The sequence below is a fragment of the Bos mutus genome, chromosome 2, assembly GCF_027580195.1.
Source record: "Bos mutus isolate GX-2022 chromosome 2, NWIPB_WYAK_1.1, whole genome shotgun sequence".
NCBI classification, from domain to species: domain Eukaryota; kingdom Metazoa; phylum Chordata; class Mammalia; order Artiodactyla; family Bovidae; genus Bos; species Bos mutus.
In genome coordinates this window covers 100,255,658-100,264,784 of record NC_091618.1, presented here as the reverse complement: position 1 = coordinate 100,264,784, position 9,127 = coordinate 100,255,658, and positions in this window count along the sequence as shown.

The window sequence follows — 9,127 nt, the reverse complement described above, 5'->3', positions numbered from 1 at the left end:
ATCAGCCCTGGGATTTCTTTGGAAGGAATAATGCTAAAGCTGAAGCTCCAGTACTTTGGCCACCTCATGCGAAGAGTTGACTCATTGGAAAAGACTCTGATGTTGGGAGGGATTGGGGGCAGAGGAAAAGGCGACGCCAGAGGATGAGATGGCTGGATGGCATTACTGACTCAATGGATGTGAGTTTGAGTGAACTTTGGGAGTTGGTGATGGACAGGGAGGCCTGGCGTGCTGCGATTCATGGGGTCGCAAATAGTTGGACATGACTGAGTGACTGAACTGAACTGAGACCCCTCCCATTTAAGGACATAGTCAGTCTTTGATCTCTTTAGTTGATCTTCTGCTAATATCAAGTAGAGCACATGATATTTGCTGATAAAGTCAGATTTTCTTGGGTTTTTGAGTTCTTGCTTTAGTCTTGATTTTCCTTGATAGAAGATGTATACCCAACAAGTAATTAAATGCCGCCAAACTGTTAATAGTCAAGGAAACAGAGATCCGTCTTATCACTTAGAATTCAGGGAAAAAAATGACGAATTTTTCAAATTATAGAGCTATTTTTAATCATTATTGCTCCCTCCAAATACAAATGAGTCTGATCAACAAGAGTGCAAGGTGCAAGCCAAAAGCACCTAAAAACCAAGTATACAGGCAATGCAGAGACATTCTTCCTACTAAAGAAAATTTCCCAAGATATTCAGCCATTCAAATAAGCCCATACCTTCCCACAATCCTAGTTGAAATGTCAGCAGATGCTGGTGCAGGGGACAGACAGCTCCAAATTTACAAGAGGGGACTCTTGCTTTGTGATCCCTTGTGGATCCATCACAACCACAGAGATAGTTCAGAAAGCAGGACCCCAAACTGCAAGCAGCAAAGCCTGCCAAACCCTGTGGGTATGGATGGAAAGAAAAGAGCCACCAACGAGCACCGTCACTTCATTGTCAACCCTTCTGTCTCTCACACACACCATGCTTGAGGGCAGGGGTTCAAGGCCACGTTCTACAAAAAGCAGGGCACGCCTGCCAACATTTTTTGCCCTTTCTCTTCTTCCTACCCGTCTTTCTCCACCATCAGTTCCTTTACTGCCTCTCCACCTCCTCCTCCTCCATTCACATCCCCTGTCCAGTAAAATTCTTATATGAAGTGCTAGTCAAACTTTTAGAGCATCCAAAATCTGAACAGTTCAGGATGTCTGGAGGTTGTGAGAATAATACTAGAAAACAGATGTGGACGAAAGAAACACGCTAATCAAATATCTTCTGTGAGTCTCTTGGAATAAATATATGGTAGCTGAAAAATTACTTTTGGAGTATCATGTACCCAATTCTAATATGCCATAAATTGTGTGATGTGTCATAGATTTAATAGTAGCTTTTCAGGAGGCCCATATATTAATTGTGTAAGTGTGTCCTTTTAATAACTGAAAAAGCATTTAAACACCCAGATAATTACAGACTAACTGCCCTCCTCAGTGAAATGACCAAAGTTTGAGTCAAAGATTTGTTCATATATGTTGTCTAAAGAGTCTTTGGATTCACATTCGCCCTTGACAGATACGCCTGGAATCGTGTTGACAAGCTGTTTTGCATCACCAGGGCTCATCATTTTGGTTTCTTTAACTCTTGGAGATTGACAGTATAATTCTGAGAGATACTGAAAATATTAGAGTTTCTTCTGCATTTCCTATTTGGTTAAACTAATAGTTTTATATTTTTCCTTCATTAAATTACACATCACTGTAAGTTAAACAGCTTTTCTTGAAAGTCAGCCTGAAGCTTTTGACAGATATGTTACTTATGAAACTTGAGCCTCTTCACAGCTCATCCTGGCATGGCGTCACCTTCAGGAGAAAAAGCAATCTTCATGTCCAGAAATAATGGAAAAGCAATTTAAATCTTTACTGCAGTCTTTTTAAAATGCCAGAAGAGGCTTTTGTTTATACCACACAGAAAAATAAATTCAAATATTCTTTCTCCATGTATGTTTAGGCTCTCCTTCTCTTTCTTCTCCTTCCTCTTCTTTCTGGGTCTATTTCTCCCATCCTTAAGAAACCCTTTGCTTTTCTCAGTGTGAATTAGCCAAGCTGACTGTCTTCCTCTCACTCACTATGAAATTGCCACTAAAAAGCCCAAAAACCAAGGGGATGATCAAGAGACTCCTCCATGGCAGGAAGGAGAGTTGATGGCTTATGTGGCCTTAGCAAAGATAGATATTCAGGGCTTGAGTAATGATTCTCCAAAAACATCAAATGATGACCCCCAAACTCTCCCAGCTTTGAAGCATCTTGTTTATGCAGGACTGAGCAGTTTCTTCTGCCTTAAATTGGATTACTGGCAGTTGTCAATCTTCTGTGTAAAAATAACATACAGATAAGTGTCGTTGTTTTATGAGTATTTGAAGCAATAATTAATAAACTTAAGCTTAATTATTACTCAGTGGTTCATTTTGTACATTTTATATGTTTGCAAATAATAAGAACTACTTCAAAACTTATTGGTCTGTACCAATTGCATCTGGCAATTTTATCTTCTCTTCAGTTGAAGAAGCATCTAGATTTCACTATGGGCTTCCTAGGTGGCACTAGTGGTAAAGAACCCCCCTGCCAATGCAGGAGACATAAAAGACATGGGTTCGTTCCCTGGGTGGGAAAGATCCTCTGGAAGAGGAAATGGGAACCCACTCCAGTATTCTTGCCCAGAGAATCCCATGGACAGAGGAACCTGAGGAGCTATGGTCCACAGTGTCTCAAAGAGTCGGACATGACTGAAGCAACTTATCATGTATCATTATTTAGTTGAGGAAAGATGTACCTTTAGGGTACCTTAGGTCTGTAGGTTTTCTATAATATTAAGAAGAAGTTGGTTATTAAGGGATTGAATTCATTCTATTTTTCAAATTTTACCTAAAAACCATAAGGTAAGACATTTCTAATGAAATTAGTAAAACAGCTAATTTTAAACAACTTTGTGTTTTTCTCTCATTTTAAAGATTAAAGTATAGTTTGCATCTGGTATTATTCACTGCTTTGCTGTACATTTCTGCAATTTTTGACAAACATGTTTAGTCATGTAATCACCACCTCAATCAAAATATGAAACAATCCTTATAATTTTGGCTTTTCCAGAGAGTCACATATATGGGATCCCAGACTCGGTAGCCTTTAGTTTGGCTCTCTTCACTTGTCATCGGGCATTTGAGATTCATCCGCATCGTTGAGTGTATCCGTAGTGTGTTCCTCTTTGTGACTGAGTAATATTCCATTGTGATGCACCACGGTCTGTTTTTCAGTTCCCCAGTTGACAAATAATTGGGCTGAGCAACATTGTACTGTATGTTCTGCAAAGAGTGAGGTCCATGTTAACTGAACTTTAAGTTTCTGACCTTCATTCTCATTCCATGTCCCCATACAGCTTTTAACTGGTCAAATATAATCCTAAATAGCTATCCTCCCATATTTCTCATTTGCAATGCTTGCTTTCATTGATCATCACATGTGTGTGGTTGTGAAGTGAAGCAAAGTAAATAGAGAAAAGTACAGAATTTAGAATTTCACTCCCTGACTTCAAATTAATATTGAGTAGGCTATTTAATCTCTCTTAACTCTTGGTTTCCTGATTGTAAAACTGGAATTAGCACGTCCACTCACAGTCTTGTTGTAATGATGAAATGAAGTAAAACATCTGAAAGACTGTAGCAGAAGGCTTGGAACATAGTAAAATAATAACATTGACTCCCCCTTGCACTTCACTCTGATTGTATTGTTACTTTGAGATATTTGTTTATGGATTAAAAGAATTTTTTTTGTTTGGGTTTTTTTTTTCCCCCTTGTCAGCTTCTCTTTCCTGTCCTACTTCAAGCAGGGAGTTGGTGAAAGGGTGATAAGTGGCAAAGCAAAATATTAAAGCTCCTTGTAAGTCTTTCTCACATATTTCACTAAAAGCCGCTGACTGAGTGCCTTGGAAAAACGTACAGATGGATCACCCCTCTGCTAGACAGAGTTGTTTCTTTGGTTGGGGAGCAGGAGAAGTGAAGGATAGACAGCACAGGCTGAGATGAGGGAGAGAAACACATCCCTTGAAGCTCACCAGGCTGGTAGTGAAGCCCCACAGAGGAAGACCCCAAAGAGAAAGGGCACCAAGGCACACATCTAGCAAAATGGTCTTTTAGGCAGCTTTACCAAAAAATTCCTGTGTCCCAAGTTTGAGCCAGGATGCCACCTGGACCTGATGAAGCCATACCAACAAGGATGAGGGACATCTTGGCAGTATCACGTGGGTACAATGACGGGAATAATGTACATTGCACCTTCCCCCCATTCAAACCTGAGTGCTATTCAGATGTAAATCCCAGAAACTTGGCACAATTCCAAGAGCCGAGTGTGTATGTGTGTGGTGGAGTCTAACAAAGATTTCGAGTTTTTTCCCCTTTTCTGTCAACCTAATAGAGGTTGACTCAATGAAGAAACTTTTATGTCTTTCACACCTGCACTCATAAACCAAGTATTGTAATTACAGAGGTAGAATGCAGACATTACTGTCCTCTTTATTTTATGTCACACGTTTATCAAACTTTATCAATGAAGGAAGAAAGTGGCTATGCAGAGTGCAAGTACTCTTATCAGGTAAGGTGGTCATAAAGCCAATTTCTATAGAAATGATGAAACTCTTATCATCCTATATTAGCATCTCCAGTAACCATTTCCTTATGAAAACGTATTATCAAATTATACTGCCTTAATCCCTTAGAAAAGGAGCATCTCTGGGAAACATTACATTTTTTATAACAATTTCCATTTAGCCCAGGCTAACACACTGAAAGTAAGACATTCCACCATGTGTATAATTAGTTGCTTCCCTGATTATTCGCTGTCATTTCTACTCACTATTTACTCATTGATTCGTTTATTCATTCACTCACTCACCAAGTGCCTAGCAGGTTCCAGACACTATGGTCAACACATTAGTGTCATCTGGACATGTACAAAGTCTTTAAGTACTCTAATCTGCCCTTCCTTTATTCTTGACATGTGTCTGACCTCCATTTTCTGAGGATGAAAATCAGGCCCAGGGAACATGCCTAAGTCCCTGACAGAGTTCAAGGGTTCAGACTCCTTTCATTAGGAGAAAAGAATTCTAAATGGTGGGAGCCCCACTGTTAACCTACACTGAATTCTCAGAATCCTGCTAAAGGCACTTTCAAAAAATAGAGTTTCTGTAATAATGGAAAGACATACTAACACTGTCATTCTGCTTATACTGTGAGGAGTCCCTGTAACAGCACAGGCTGAGAAGTCTCTTTGGATAAATTAAGAACCATGCTGAAACAAAATAATCAATTCAAACGTTTGAAAAGAAAAATGCTGCAAATATTTGGTGATTGTTTTCTCTAAATTAAAGACCCTTTTTATTTGCTGATTATCATGAATAATCAGAATAAGAAACTTAAAATATCTAAGGAAGAGCTCTTGTTATTTTTATAATATAAATATAAAATATATTTATATTATATTTGAGTTTTGCACAATTCTGATCTTTGTTTTTTGTTGCTTTTTTTTTTTAATTTTGGATTTTTTTGTAACCAAATCAAAACTGACTCTGAAATTGTCAGGCCCGTGTTTATATAACTTATACCAGAGATGGTAAGTCTGAAACATTAGCTGTGTATAGCCAAGTAGTAGTCATTTATACAATAAACCTTCTAGCTGGAAGATAAAGGATGCAGAAACAAAGAGAAAATTAGTCTCACAAAACGCAATTTAAATTGGAATTGGCAAATACAAATGGAAAAACTTAATTCAAATTTCAAAGTTGTAAATTGGAAAATCAACACAAGAATGTTGAGAAATGGCTGAAAAAGAGACTAGACACAGAGCACACCTCAAGGTTAGGACAAATTATTTATTATAACGCACTTCCTGAACCCCAACCCTTAGCATAGAAAGCAATTTCTCTCTACACTCATGGTCACTCACAAGCATCCATCTAAGTAGTTGCTGGGGTGTATCTTACTGGTAAAACAATCACAGAAACAATATAACAATGTAACTTTCTCCATTCTGCTGAAACCACCAGGAAAACAAGATGAAAAGAGCCACCTAGCCCTTATTCTAAGATTCCTCATCTGTGAATCAAAAAAGTGTTGAACTTGATCTCATCTAAACTCTATGCTTGCACTCAGTTCAAATTGTTGCTATGTTAAGGCATAAGCATATGATGAAGTAATCCTTTCTGAATTTAAGAAAAGATTCCTGAAACTCAGGATTCCTCAGTTTAGTAGTTTTATCTTTCTGGGGTCCTCTGGCCCCTGAGCCACATAACTGTGTCAACTCATTATGTTCAATATTAAATAAATGTACCTGAAGTAAGCATCTTTAGAAAATAAGTATTTGTGACTCTGAGAAAATCCAAGGAAACTGTTTATAAAAATTTTATGTTATAGTCCAGTGATTACATATATTTCAGGAAGAAAAAGATCTTGACTTTCTTGGGGAAAATGTCAAGAAAATTCATAAATTGCATTAATTTACACAGAAAACTGTAGATTATATACTGTTCATAATAAATCCACTTTCAATATAAAGACTAAGTTTTCAAGTAAAAGAATGAAGATAAACAATTAAATGCTAATCTAAGGAAACTGGAATAGCTCTAGTAATTTCAATCAAAGTAAATCTCAGAACAAGCAAGATTATCAGGGATAAACGTGGATACTACACAATGACAAAGGAACCAATTCTCCTAGAGGACATAAGAATCTTAAATGTGTATTTGCCCAACAATAGACTTTTATGATACACAAAGCAAAAGCCTGATATATCTGAAAGGAGAAATAGACAAATCCATAATTATAGTTGGAGATGTCAACATTCTTTTCTTGGGAATTGATAGAGCAAGTAGATAGAAAACCAGTAAGGATAAACATGACCCGAACAGCATAATCAAACAACTTGATGTAACTGATATTTATAAAACATTTCACTGGACAATAGTAGAATGCACATTCTTCTCAAGTGCACATGAGTTATTCCCTAAGGTGCACCATATTCTGGGCAATAACAAAATTTTAACACATTTAAAATATTAGAAATCATACAAGTGTGTTCTTAGACCACAATAAAAATAAAAAGATAATAGCTAGAAAGATATCTGGAAAATTCCCAACTATTTGGAAATCAAAGAAAAAGCTACTAAATAACAGAAGGGTCAAAGAGAAATCTCAAGGGAAACTTTAAATGATTTTTAACTAAATAAAAATACAAATACCAAAATTCGCAGTATGCAGCTATGCAGTGTTTAGAGGGAAATGTGCAGCATTAAATAGATATATTAGAAAGCAAAAATATAGAAAATAATTCATCTAAGCTTCCAACTTAAACTAGAAGAGTAAATGAAATCTAAACCAGGCAGAAAGGAGATTATAATAAATATGAGAACATAAGTCAATGAAATTTCCCATAAGATCAGGAATAAGCCAAGGATGTCTACTTTTGCCACTTGTACAGAAGGTAGGGCCAGGGAAATTAAGTAAGGAAATGAAACAAAAGTCATCTAGATTTTAAAGGAAGGAAGAAATAAAACTATATATCTTTGTCAATGACATGACCTTGTCAAAGAAAGTCAAATGAATCCACTAAAATGCTATTTGAACATGTTCATCAAGGTTGCAGAACACAAGATCAATATACAAAAATCAATTGTATTTCCATATACTAGCAAAGAAAACTCCAAAATGAAATTAGAAAAAAATTGCATTTATAATGCCATCAAAAAGAATAAAATACTTAGCAATAAATTTAACAAAGAAATGTGAAACTTACATTCTGAAAACCACAAAAGGTTGTTGGGAAAAGCTAGACAAGACCTAAATAAAGGCATCCCAAGTTTATGAATGCTTACTATTGCTAAGATGGCAATAGTTCCCAAATGGATATATAGATTCAAGGAAGTTTGTATCAAAATTCCAACTGGTATTTTGCAGATATTGAAAGGCCACTTAAAATCATATGAAAACTCAAGGAACCTGGATTAACCAAAACAATCCAGAGAAGGAACAACAAAGTTGGAGAACTCAGATTTCCCAATTTCAAATTTTAACGCAAAGTTACAGAAGTCAAAGCTGTGTAGCAATGACACAAAGACAGTTGGGAGTCAACAAGGGTGCAAGATAATCCAGTGATAAAATAACAGTCTCTTCAACAAATGGTGTTGGGACAACTGGATAGCCTCATATGAAAAAAATGAATTTCTGACACTATACAGAAAAATTAATTTGAAATGGACCATATACCTAAATGTAAGAGCTAAAACTCTAAAATTTTTCAGAAAAATATGAGAGTAAATCTACATAACTGAGTTAAGCAAGTCTTCTTAGATAGAACCGTAAAAACATGAGAAACAAAAGAAAACCATGACAAATGGACTTCATCAAAATTAAAATATTTTGTATATGAAAGGACACTATTAATATAGCGAAAATTACAGCCTATAGAATGGGAGAAAATAATTGCAAATCATTTATCTGATAGGTGTCTAGTATACAGGATGTATAAAGAACTGTTACAACTCAATAATAAAAAGAAAAACAACCCAATCAAAACTGGGCAAAAGACTTGAATAAACATTTCTTCAAAGACGATATACAAATGGCCCAGCAAGCACATGAAGAGATGTTCAACATAATTAATCACTAAGGAAATGCAAATTAAACCAGAATGAAATATCATTTCACACCCACAAGGATGGCTTTAATAAAAAAATCAGTGAAGTACTGGAACATGCTACAACTTGGATGAACCTTGAAAACTTTATGCTAAGTAAAAGAAGACAGACAACAAAGGTCACAGATAATATGTGACCTTTTATTGATATATTCAGAATAGGCAAATCCTTAGAGACAGAAAGTAGATTATAGAGTTTACCAGGGGTTAAGAGGAGGTGGAAATGGGGAGTGATTCCTTAATGAGTGTGAGGTGTTTTATGGGGTGATGACAAAGTATCGAAATTAGAAATAGCTGGCAGCTATACAGCATTGTGAATATACTAAATATCACTTCACTGTACTACGAAAATGGTTAACTGTATGTTGAGAATGTCACTCAATTTTTCAAAATGAGACAAATTGCGAA